This window comes from Triticum aestivum, chromosome 4B (genome assembly GCF_018294505.1).
Source record: "Triticum aestivum cultivar Chinese Spring chromosome 4B, IWGSC CS RefSeq v2.1, whole genome shotgun sequence".
Taxonomy (NCBI): Eukaryota; Viridiplantae; Streptophyta; class Magnoliopsida; order Poales; family Poaceae; genus Triticum; species Triticum aestivum.
This window is the reverse complement of record NC_057804.1, coordinates 539,299,414-539,313,419: the sequence shown is the minus strand read 5'-3', so window position 1 is coordinate 539,313,419 and position 14,006 is coordinate 539,299,414.

Here is a 14,006-nt window from a genome sequence, read left to right as displayed (position 1 = left end):
TTTTCCTCCCCCTCGCTTCTACCACGGTTTTTCCATCATGGACGGCCCAAAGAATGTCATGCAGCTGCGTCTCCGGCCCGCCCAGGACGAAAAGCCCATTTTCTGTCATGGTTTTTTGTCATAGAAGTAGGAGCCCACCACATCTATGATGATACTAGGTTCTGTCACAATTATCATCATAGAAGTGTCATATGTATGACAGAAAAAATTTCGTTCGGCCCAGAATGTCACGGATGTGTCTTTTTTTTGTAGTGAAGTAGGGTATTACCTCCATCAAGAGGGAACCTAGGTAAACATTGTGTCCCCATCCTCCTGTTACCATTAGCCTTAGACGCACAGTTCGGGACCCCCTACCCGAGATCCACCGATTTTGACACCGACAATGTCTACGTGGTGTTTGGAATTATATGCAAAAAATAGCAAGATGGTTGTGCATTGCATGACACACCATCATCACCAACTCGGTTTTTTCTCTACTCCTACTCCTATAAAAGACTCATTTGGTGATGATGGAGGCGAGGAGGCGTGTTCAGCCGGGCGTGCAGTGGACGGCGCATTACTATTCGATTTGTTATAAAAAACAAAGAAGAGTAGTAGAGATAGAGATAAGAGTAGAGACAGAGACTAAAAAGGTGCCCCACCACATACCCGGTACCCGCGAATGCAGCAATCCTGCACCTAGGGTTTTAGGGTTTATTTGTTAATGTCGCCTTTACGTAACACTCATGTGTGTGAGACAGCAACAGACCGACTGCGTGCGTGTGCCTCTTCTCTTCGTATATGTACTCCACCATTTGTCTGGTATCCAAAAAATTATAATAACTACTAGCAATGTGCCAATGCGTTGCCACACGATCAAAGTAGATTAATACATATTCACCGACTTTATAGAAAAAAAGTCTAGTTTTGAAATACGTATATCACTAAAAATATGTTATGTTTCATTCAAAATATATTCCTTTGGCGGTTTTGATGAGATAAGGGAGGAATGTTGTTGGTTTCAAGATTCGAGAAGTGGTATATGTATAATTTCTACTCTTACTAGCAAGATGCCTGTGCATTGCACGGAACATCAAGATCTTGTGGGAGAAAAGGACGAACAAGGGAAGGCCTTATCTGCAAATGTGGTGAGGACTGCAGGGAAATTGCCATATTTTCCTTCCTATCCGTCAGATATAAATCGGATGACCTACATTGCAAGATGGCATGCCCACCATCATCACCAACTCTGTTTTTTATCCCTACTCTTATAAAAAGCATTGTCGGTGATGATCGTGTGCCTGCCATCCTGCAATATAGGCCGTACGATCTATATCTGACGGATTGGAAATAAACTATGGCAATTTTGCAAAAAGATATCCACACCCCTCTCCACATTTGCAAATAAGGCCTTCCCTCGTTCATCCATTTCCCCCACAAGATAAACTACTCATACAAACGCATCGGGATGTGCAACGCATGGGCATATTGCTAGTTGTTGCAAAAAGCCCATGTGTGTGTGAGAGAGAGGGAGAGTGGAGGAGGAAGGAGTGCATGTGTGACAAAGACACAAAGAGTGTGTGTGCGATAGGTATTAGCTTAAAATGAGGCGATAGTGTGTGTATGCATGATCAAGAGGGCATGTCTCAAGAAGGGAAGAAAAATCTACATAGATAAAAGGAGCGGGAGAGAGACATGTATGCGATAGTGCAAGCACGAGTGTGCGTGTGTATAAACCTATCTAGAGGATAATTGATAAATGTTTGTGAGAGAAATACGAGTTGGGGTGCAAAAGCGAGAGTTTTGTGTGTGAGAGAGAAAGAGACGGTAGTCGGGAAGGGGAGTGGAAGCAGGAGTTGTGTGTGTTTCTATGAGAGAGGGGGGGGGGTTGTCTGATCGGTAAACAAATGAATAATGCCAGTCTGGGATGGAGACGAAAAGGAGACCGCAACAAATGTTGTGTCTACATGAGAGAGAGAGAGAGTAATTTTTGTTGGGGAACGTTGCAGAAAATTAAAAATTTTCCTACGGTTTCACCAAGATCCATCTATGAGTTCATCTAAGCAACGAGTCATGGGAGAGAGATTGCATCTACATACCACTTGTAGATCGCGTGCGGAAGCATTCAAGAGAATGGTGATGATGGAGTCGTACTCGTCGTGATTCAAATCACCGATGACCAAGTGCCGAACGGACAGCACCTCCGCGTTCAACACACGTACGGAGCGGATGACGTATCCTCCTTCTTGATCCAACAAGGGGAAAGGAGAGGTTGATGATGATCCAGCAGCACAACGGCGTGGTGCTGGATGCAGCAGAACTCCGGCAGGGCTTCGCCAAGCTGCTGCGGGAGGAGGACGAGGTGTAGCAGGGGTGGGAGGCGCCAAGACACAAGGGTGCGGCTGCCCTCCCCCTTGCCCTCCTTTATATAGGACCCCAGGGGGGGCGCCGGCCCTGGGAGATGCAATCTCCCAAGGGGGGCGGCGGCCAGGGGAGTGGAGTGCCCCCCAAGGCAAGTGGTGCGCCCCCCCACCTAGGGTTTCCAACCCTATGCGCAGGGGGGCCAAGGGGGGTGCACCAGCCCACTAGGGGCTGGTTACCCTCCCACTTCAGACCACAGGGCCCTCGGAGATAGGTGGCCCCACCCGGTGGACCCCTGGGACCCTTCCGGTGGTCCCGGTACAATACCGGGTGACCCCGAAACTTTCCCGATGGCCGAAACAGCACTTCCTATATATAATTCTTTACCTCCGGACCATTCCGGAACTCCTCGTGACGTCCGGGATCTCATCCGATACTTCGAACAACATTCGGTTTGCTGCATACTCATATTCATACAACCCTAGCGTACCGAACCTTAAGTGTGTAGACCCTACGGGTTCGGGAGACATGCAGACATGACCGAGACGGCTCTCTAGTCAATAACCAACAGCGGGATCTGGATACCCATGTTGGCTCTCACATGCTCCTCGATGATCTCATCGGATGAACCATGATGTCGAGGATTCAATCAACCCCGTATACAATTCCCTTTGTCAGACGGTATGTTACTTGCCCGAGACTCGATCGTCGGTATCCCAATACCTCGTTCAGTCTTGTTACCGGCAAGTCACTTTACTCGTACCGTAATGCATGATCCCGTGACCAGACACTTGGTAACTTTGAGCTCATTATGATGATGCACTACCGAGTGGGCCCAGTGATACCTCTCCGTTATATGGAGTGACAAATCCCAGTCTCGATCCGTGTCAACCCAACAGACACTTTTGGAGATACCTGTAGTGTACCTTTATAGTCTCCCAGTTACGTTGTGACGTTTGGTACACCCAAAGCACTTCTACTGTATCCGGGAGTTACACGATCTCATGGTCTAAGGAAAAGATACTTGACATTGGAAAAGCTCTAGCAAAACGAACTACACGATCTTGTGCTATGCTTAGGATTGGGTCTTGTCCATCACATCATTCTCCTAATTATGTGATCCCATTGTCAACGACATCTAATGTCCATAGTCAGGAAACCATGACTATCTGTTGACCAACGAGCTAGTCAACTAGAGGCTTACTAGGGACGTATTGTGGTCTATGTATTCACATGTGTATTACAATTTCCGGATAATACAATTATAGCATGAATAAAAGACAATTATCATGAACAAGGAAATATAATAATAATCCTTTTATTATTGCCTCTAGGGCATATTTCCAACAGTCTTCCACTTGCACTAGAGTCAATAATCTAGTTACATTGTGATGAATCGAACACCCATAGAGTTCTGGTGTTGATCATGTTTTGCTCGCGGAAGAGGTTTAGTCAACGGATCTGCGACATTCAGATCCGTATGTACTTTGCAAATATCTATGTCTCCATCTTGTACATTTTCACGGATGGAGTTGAAACGACGCTTGATGTGCCTAGTCTTCTTGTGAAACCTGGGCTCCTTGGCAAGGGCAATAGCTCCAGTGTTGTCACAGAAGAGTTTGATCGGCCCCGACGCATTGGGTATGACTCCTAGATCGGTGATGAACTCCTTCACCCATATTGCTTCATGCGCTGCCTCCGAGGCTGCCATGTACTCCGCTTCACATGTAGATCCCGCCAGGACGCTCTGCTTGCAGCTGCACCAGCTTACTGCTCCACCATTCAACATATACACGTATCCGGTTTGTGACTTAGAGTCATCCAGATCTGTGTCGAAGCTAGCGTCGACGTAACCCTTTACGACGAGCTCTTCATCACCTCCATAAACGAGAAACATGTCATTTGTCCTTTTCAGGTACTTCAGGATATTCTTGACCGCTGTCCAGTGTTCCTTGCCGGGATTACTTTGGTACCTTCCTACCAAACTTACGGCAAGGTTTACATCAGGTCTGGTACACAGCATGGCATACATAATAGATCCAATGGCTGAGGCATAGGGGATGACACTCATCTCTTCTTTATCTTTTGCCGTGGTCGGGCATTGAGCCGAGCTCAATCACACACCTTGCAATACAGGCAAGAACCCTTTCTTGGACTGATCCATTTTGAACTTCTTCAAAATCTTATCAAGGTATGTGCTTTGTGAAAGACCTATGAGGCGTCTTGATCTATCCCTATAGATTTTGATGCCTAATATGTAAGCAGCTTCTCCAAGGTCCTTCATTGAAAAACACTTATTCAAGTAGGCCTTAATGCTGTCCAAGAATTCTATATCATTTCCCATCAAAAGTATGTCATCTACATATAATATGAGAAATGCTACAGAGCTCCCACTCACTTTCTTGTAAACGCAGGCTTCTCCATAAGTCTGCATAAACCCAAACGCTTTGATCATCTCATCAAAGCGAGTGTTCCAACTCCGAGATGCTTGCACTAGCTCATAAATGGAACGCTGGAGCTTGCACACTTTGTTAGCATTCTTAGGATTGACAAAACCTTCCGGCTGCATCGTATATAGCTCTTCCTTAAGATAACCGTTAAGGAATGCCATTTTGACGTCCATTTGCCATATCTCATAATCATAGTATGCGACAATTGCTAACATGATTCGGACGGAGTTATGCTTCGCTACGGGAGAGAAAGTCTCATCGTAGTCAATCCCTTGAACTTGCCGATAACCCTTAGCGACAAGTCGAGCTTTATAGATGGTGACATTACCATCTGCGTCCGTCTTCTTCTTAAAGATCCATTTGTTTTCTATCGCTCGCCGATCATCGGGCAAGTCAGTCAAAGTCCATACTTTGTTTTCATACATGGATTCTATCTCGGATTGCATGGCTTCTAGCCATTTGTTGGAATCTGGGCCCGCCATCGCTTCTTCATAGTTCGAATGTTCACCGTTGTCTAACAACATGATTTCCAGGACAGGGTTGCCATACCACTCTGGTGTGGAACGTGTCCTTGTGGACCTACGAAGTTCAGTAGAAACTTGATCAGAAGTACCTTGATCATCATCATTAATTTCCTCTCCAGTCGGTGTAGGCACCACAGGAACATTTTCCTGAGCTACACTACTTTCCGGTTCAAGAGGTAGTACTTCATCGAGTTCTACTTTCCTCCCACTTACTCCTTTCGAGAGAAACTCTTTTTCCAGAAAGGATCCGTTCTTGGCAACAAAGATCTTGCCTTCGGATCTTAAGTAGAAGGTATACCCAATGGTTTCCTTAGGGTATCCTATGAAGACGCATTTTTCCGACTTGGGTTCGAGCTTTTCAGGTTGTAATTTCTTGACATAAGCATCGCATCCCCAAACTTCTAGAAACGACAGCTTAGGTTTCTTCCCAAACCATAATTCATACGGTGTCGTCTCAACGGATTTAGACGGTGCCCTATTTAAAGTGAATGTAGCTGTCTCTAGAGCGTATCCCCAAAATGATAGCGGTAAATTGGTAAGAGACATCATAGACCGCACCATATCCAATAGAGTGCGATTACGACGTTCGGACACACCGTTACACTGAGGTGTTCCAGGCGGTGTGAGTTGTGAAACGATTCCACATTTCCTTAAGTGTGTACCAAATTCGTGACTTAAGTATTCTGCTCCACGATCTGATCGTAGGAACTTTATCTTTCGGTCACGTTGATTCTCTACCTCATTCTGAAATTCCTTAAACTTTACAAAGGTTTCAAACTTGTGTTTCATTAAGTAGACGTACCCATATCTACTCAAGTCATCAGTGAGAGTGAGAACATAACGATATCCTCTGTGAGCCTCAACGCTCATTGGACCGCACACATTGGTATGTATGATTTCCAACAAGTTGGTTGCTCGCTCCATTGTTCCGGAGAACGGAGTCTTGGTCATTTTGCCCATGAGGCATGGTTCGCATGTGTCAAATGATTCATAATCTAGAGACTCTAAAAGTCCATCAGCATGGAGCTTCTTCATGCGCTTGACACCAATGTGACCAAGGCGGCAGTGCCACAAGTATGTGGGACTATCGTTATCAACTTTACATCTTTTGGTATTCACACTATGAATATGTGTAACATTATGTTTGAGATTCATTAAGAATAAACCATTGACCATCGGGGCATGACCATAAAACATATCTCTCATGTAAATAGAACAACCATTATTCTTGGATTTAAATGAGTAGCCATCTCATATCAAACGAGATCCATATACAATGTTCATGCTCAAACTTGGCACTAAATAACAATTATTGAGGTTTAAAACTAATCCCATAGGTAAATGTAGAGGTAGCGTGCCGACGGCGATCACATCGACCTTGGAACCATTCCCGACGCGCATCGTCACCTTGTCGTTCGCCAGTCTTCGCTTATTCCACAGCTCCTGCTGTGAGTTACAAATATGAGCAACGGCACTGGTATCAAATACCCAGGAGTTACTACGAGTACTGGTAAGGTACACAACAATTACATGTATATCAAATATACCTTTATTGTTGCCGGCCTTCTTGTCCGCTAAGTATTTGGGGCAGTTCCGCTTCCAGTGACCCTTCCCCTTGCAATTAAAGCACTCAGTCTCAGGCTTCGGTCCATTCTTTGACTTCTTCCCGGCAACTGGCTTACCGGGCGCGGCAACATCTTTGCCGTCCTTCTTGAAGTTCTTCTTACCCTTGCCCTTCTTGAACTTAGTGGTCTTATTGACCATCAACACTTGATGTTCTTTCTTGATTTCAACCTCTACTGACTTCAGCATTGAAAATACTTCAGGAATGGTCTTTACCATCCCCTGCATATTGTAGTTCAACACAAAGCTCTTGTAGCTCGGTGGGAGTGACTGAAGGATTCTGTCAATGACCGCCTCGTCCAGGAGGTTGATCTCCAGCTGGGATAGGCGGGTGTGCAACCCAGACATTTTGATTATGTGCTCACTGACAGAACTGTTTTCCTCCATCTTACAACTATAGAACTTGTCGGAGACTTCATATCTCTCAACCCGGGCATGAGCTTGAAAAACCATTTTCAGCTCCTCGAACATCTCATATGCTCCGTGTCGCTCAAAACGCTTTTGGAGCCCCAGTTCTAAGCTGTAAAGCATGCCGCACTGAACGAGGGAGTAATCATCAGCACGTGTTCATAACATCTTGGTTCTCTGGGATGGGTGCTTCACCTAGCGGTGCTTCTAGGACATAATCTTTCTTGGCTGCTATGAGGATGATCCTCAGGTTCCGGACCCAGTCCAAATAGTTGTTGCCATCATCTTTCAGCTTGGTTTTCTCTAGGAACGCGTTGAAGTTCATGTTGACATGAGCGTTGGCCATTTGATCTACAAGACATATTTTTGCAAAGACTTTAGACTAAGTTCATGATAATTAAGTTCATCTAATCAAATTATTTAATGAACTCCCACTCAGATTGACATCCCTCTAGTCATCTAAGTGTTACACGATCCGAGTCGACTAGGCCGTGTCCGATCATCACGTGAGACGGACTAGTCATCATCGGTGAACATCTCCATGTTGATCGTATCTTCCATACGACTCATGTTCGACCTTTCGGTCTCTGTGTTCTGAGGCCATGTCTATACATTCTAGGCTCGTCAAGTTAACCCTAAGTGTTTCTGCATGTGTAAAACTGTCTTACACCCGCTGTATGTGAACGTAAGGATCTATCACACCCGATCATCATGTGGTGCTTCGAAACGACGAACTTTAGCAATGGCGCACAGTTAGGGGGAACACTTTCTTGAAATTATTATAAGGGATCATCTTATTTACTACCTTTTTTCTAAGTAAACAAGATGCATAAAACATAATAAACATCACATGCAATTATATAATAGTGACATGATATGGCCAATATCATATAGCTCCTTTGATCTCCATCTTCGGGGCTCCATGATCATCTTTGTTACCGGCATGACCCCATGATCTCCATCATCATGATCTCCATCATTGTGTCTTCATGAAGTTGTCACGCCAATGACTACTTCTACTTCTATGGCTAACGCGTTTAGCAATAAAGTAAAGTAATTTACATGGCGTTCTTCAATGACACACAGGTCATACAAAAATAAAGACAACCCCTATGGCTCCTGCCGGTTTTCATACTCATCGACATGCAAGTCGTGATTCCTATTACATGAACATGATCTCATACATCACAATATATCATTCATCATTCATCACAACTTCTGGCCATATCACATCACATGACAATTGCTGCAAAGACAAGTTAGACGTCCTCTAATTGTTGTTGCATCTTTTACGTGGCTGCAATTTGGTTCTAGCAAGAACGTTTTCTTACCTACGAATAACCACAACGTGATTTTGTCAACTTCTATTTACCCTTCATAAGGACCCTTTTCATCTAATCTGCTCCAACTAAAGTAGGAGAGACAAACACCCGCTAGCCACCATATGCAACTAGTGCATGTCAGTCGGTGGAACCTGTCTCACGTAAGCGTACGTGTAAGGTCGGTCCGGGCCGCTTCATCCCACAATGCCGCTGAAGCAAGAAAAGACTAGTAGCGGCAAGCAAGTTGACAAGATCTACGCCCACAACAAAATTGTGTTCTACTCGTGCAATAGAGAACTACGCATAGACCTAGCTCATGATGCCACTGTTGGGGAACGTTGCAGAAAATTAAAAATTTTCCTACGGTTTCACCAAGATCCATCTATGAGTTCATCTAAGCAATGAGTCATGGGAGAGAGATTGCATCTACATACCACTTGTAGATCGCGTGCGGAAGCGTTCAAGAGAACGGTGATGATGGAGTCGTACTCGCCGTGATTCAAATCACCGATGACCAAGTGCCAAACGGACAACACCTCCGCGTTCAAAACACGTACAGAGCGGATGAAGGCTCCTCCTTCTTGATCCAGCAAGGGGGAAGGAGAGGTTGATGATGATCCAGCAGCACAACGGCGTGGTGGTGGATGCAGCAGAACTCCGGTAGGGCTTCGCCAAGCTGCTGCGGGAGGAGGACGAGGTGTAGCAGGGGTGGGAGGCACCAAGACACAAGGGTGCGGCTGCCCTCCCCCTTGCCCTCCTTTATATAGGCTGCCAGGGGAGGCGCCGGCCCTGGGATATGCAATCTCCCAAGGGGGGCGGCGGCCAGGGGGGTGGAGTGCCCCCAAGGCAAGTGGTGCGCCCCCCCACCTAGGGTTTCCAACCCTATGCGCAGGGGGGCCCAAGGGGGGCGCACCAGCCCACTAGGGGCTGGTTACCCTCCCACTTCAGCCCACGGGGCCCTCCGGGATAGGTGGCCCCACCCGGTGGACCCCCGGGACCCTTCCGGTGGTCCCGGTACAATACCGGGTGACCCCGAAACTTTCCCGATGGCCGAAACAGCACTTCCTATATATAATTCTTTACCTCCGGACCATTCCGGAACTCCTCGTGATGTCCGGGATATCATCCGGGACTCCGAACAACATTCGGTTTGCTGCATACTCATATTCATACAACCCTAGCATCACCGAACCTTAAGTGTGTAGACCCTACGGGTTCGGGAGACATGCAGACATGACCGAGACGGCTCTCCGGTCAATAACCAACAGCGGGATCTGGATACCCATGTTGGCTCCCACATGCTCCTCGATGATCTCATCGGATGAACCACGATGTCGAGGATTCAATCAACCCTGTATACAATTCCCTTTGTTAGACGGTATGTTACTTGCCCGAGACTCGATCGTCGCTATCCCAATACCTCATTCAGTCTTGTTACCGGCAAGTCACTTTACTCGTACCGTAATGCATGATCCCGTGACCAGACACTTGGTCACTTGGATCTCATTATGATGATGCACTACCAAGTGGGCCCAGTGATACCTCTCTGTTATATGGAGTGACAAATCCTAGTCTCGATCAGTGTCAACCCAACAAACACTTTCGGAGATACCTGTAGTGTACCTTTATAGTCACCCAGTTACGTTGTGACGTTTGGTACACCCAAAGCACTTCTACGGTATCCGGGAGTTACACGATCTCATGGTCTAAGGAAAAGATACTTGACATTGGAAAAGCTCTAGCAAAACGAACTACACGATCTTGTGCTATGCTTAGGATTGGGTCTTGTCCATCACGTCATTCTCCTAATGATGTGATCCCGTTGTCAACGACATCTAATGTCCATAGTCAGGAAACCATGACTATCTGTTGACCAACGAGCTAGTCAACTAGAGGCTTACTAGGGACGTATTGTGGTCTATGTATTCACACGTGTATTACGATTTCTGGATAACACAATTATAGCATGAATAAAAGACAATTATCATGAACAAGGAAATATAATAATAATCCTTTTATTATTGCCTCTAGGGCATATTTCCAACAATTTTAGTGGCATGAGTCATATCTAGAGACATATAGGGTGTGTGAGAGAATCCCATAGAGAGAAAGACAAAGTGAAAGACGAGTGGAGACTGTGTGTGTGGCGGTGTAAAAGAAAGCTTAGGTACCGAGTGATACCAAAGAACAGTAGAGACATGAGATATAATGAAAACTGTGTAATGTATAATGATAGGGAGAGTGTGACATTTCTCAAGGGAGACGTCGAGAGACCATGTTTGCGAGGATAGGATAAACATGAAGTGAGCATGCGGGTGAGCTGGAGAAAAGAGAGTGATAGCTACATGAAGGAGCATGCATGTGAGAGAGATGGGCGTGAAAGGAGTGAACATAAAAGGGATTCAAATATTTGAATTTGAGATGATGATACATGTAATCCATACTCGAACCAAAATTGATCTATCAAACATGCATACTCATATGAATTCACGCGCATCTATGTTATTTAATATGTGGACATTACTGATCCATACATTTTAGTAGAACATAATTTGGTTAGTTTTTTTTAATTCAACCTTAAGATTTTGAGATCATTGTATTTGTAATTCATATTATACATATAAAGGAGCAATATTCTTTGTTGTGCTTTTGAAAGTATATATAAAAAATGATGTATATATAATTTAATTCCAATTGAAAATGGATCCCGACCAAATAAAAATAGAATACAAACAGGATTCGAATTGAGTTGGGATGGTAAACGTGCACTCTGCAAAATTTGAATGAAGCGGGGAAAGTCGCAGTAACCGCCGGAAACGAAAAGCTACGAGATGGAAGTTACTACTGCCTATCCCTGCCACACAAAGCCTATCTGCTGGATTTCTATAGGTTTCGATAGGGGTAGGTTTGTAATTTCACCCAAATGTGACGTAACCGCCTCTCACCCGGATTCATACACGGTGGGCGCCAAAACACAGTGTGTCCTCGGCCAAAATCGACTCCCTCCCTGATTGATATTCATACACGGTGGGCGCCAAAAACAAACTCTCGTCGGCAAATATTCGGTGTATGCGAGATTACCATCATATCCCCAACCAACTAATATTGTTGTGATGTAGGAAATTTGAAACGGGGGCTAAGTTTGCAAATTTCCTCGCATTTGAGACAAGTGCACCCTGCATACATGGTTCCCTCCTTCCTCTCTACCTCCCTTTTCCCCATTCGTACTCCGTGGGTGCCAAAACACCCTCTCCACCCAGCCTCCTCCGTGCGCCACCCCATCCAACGTGAATTAGTTCTATTCTTCATGCGTATTAATTTGAAACGGACGTCCAAGTGAATATTAAAATTCCTATGTTTTTTCTTTGAAAGAGACACCAAAGGAAAAAATCCTCCAGTTTTGCTTTGCTCCACTCCTTCTAACCAAATGCACAAATAGTAGTACCATAGTAGTTCCATAGCAAAGGATCCCTTAGGGATCGACATGAATGTAGAGTAACAAAGTGATGCGACGAGTGTACAACCTCTTTGGCATAGCCTTGTGGACCTTAGCATCATTGGGTTGGACGTGGAGGATGGTGATGCTAGTGTGACTGTCGGAGGCGGGGAATAAGATCGGAGGCCTCTGGAAATGGCGCCGAGGGTACTGCTCCGCTGTGATGGATGGTTCCGTCGTTGGAGCAGCTTCGGTGAGGTGTACGGTGGTGAGGCTGAAGTAGGACAAGAGAGACAACGTTAATCTGAAGTGGGACTCTAATATCTTCTGCAATAGATGATGTAAAATACATCACCAAAAAGTGCTAGATGTAAAACGCATCAGCCGTGCCACGATTGATCCGACAGATGTTGTAAGTACTGTTCACTTTGAATTTAACTGAAGAAACTGAACTTTACAGTCGAAACTGAATTTTCCTGTCGAAACTGGTTGAACTAGTAGTAGAGCATTGCAATAGATGTTTAGGGCGTTCGAGCACTAGTAGCACAGAAGCAGTGATCTAAATCAGCAGACGCTCGAGTAGGGAACGCACTAGCAGAGAGCAAGTCGTGTAGTAGCACCGCGAGTGAGTGCTAAAGCAGCAACTCTTGTAGCTGCCAGAGGTCGTGCAGCAGCAGCGCGAGCGAGAGCAAGAGCAGAGAAGCAGCACAAACGAGACCAAGAGGGGAGCAGCATCGCGACCGACAACAATAGCAGAGCAGAGCAGCAGCGCGAACGAAAGCAAGAGCAATGAAGCAGCACGACCAACAGCAAGAACAGAGCCGCAACGCAAGCGAGCGACGGAGCGGCTGTAGCTAGTGCTGGTGTGGAAGTCGCCGCCGAGGAAGCAACGACATGGGGGAGAGACACCGTGGATGAAGTGGCCGGCGATGGCGCCGTCGATGGAGACCCGCCATGGCTGCTCGGTATCGAGCACCGGCAGCCCCATGAGATTGAATAAAAGATAAAATGCAGTTGTGAGTGCAGAACCTCCTTGGTGGCGCCGAGTTGGCCTCAGCTTCATCAGAGGAATTGGTGAGGGTGTTGCGGTTTTGGTGGGGCAGGTCAAGACGGTGCTGTGGGGATGGAGGTGGCACGATAGACGAGGCAAACATCAGGGCACCTCCTTGGAGGTGGAGGATGGGGCGGCTAATCCGGCGGGACGACGAGATAGATGATGGATCCTCACCCAGTGCGGTGGATGAGGGACGGCGAGCTGTTGCGGTGGACGACGTCATCGGGGAAGTGTCTCCGGCTGGGCAACAGTCTTGAGGCTGACGGGGGATCGTGGGTTTTCATGGGTTTTGGCGGCCTCAGTGTATGAATGGGGGGAACGAAGGGGAAGGTAGGGAGAGCCATGGCTTAGGGACGCATTTGTCCAAAATGTGGGGTAAGTTACCAGGGTACCCCCACCAGTTTTAACACCGCGACATTGAGCCAGCATTTCTGGCTGAGGGGTAGAAGGGGGATTTCGTGTGTGTGGGACGCGGGACCGATTTCAGATGAGGAGGGAGTTTTCGTGCACGTCGAAATTTTGGGATAACAAGGCGCGACGTGGGTTGAAGAGGTGGGAGTTTCAATGCAGGTGAGACAAAAGATACTCGAGCTTGAAAATTTCGGGATAACAATGTGCAGATTCCTTGTTCGGCTGAACAAACTTAATGTGTACAAAAAAACAATTCATACGGGACACAAGAGAGTCATGTCCCCTTTTACTATATTGCTATAAATGGCATTGAAAAAACTACAAGAAATATGTAAGAAAAAATCGGGAGAACAAAATTACCTTGTACAGTACCAAATCGATTCACACTTCCCTCAACAACAACAAAAAACAAATCAATTCCCACCAAAAGAAAGAGTA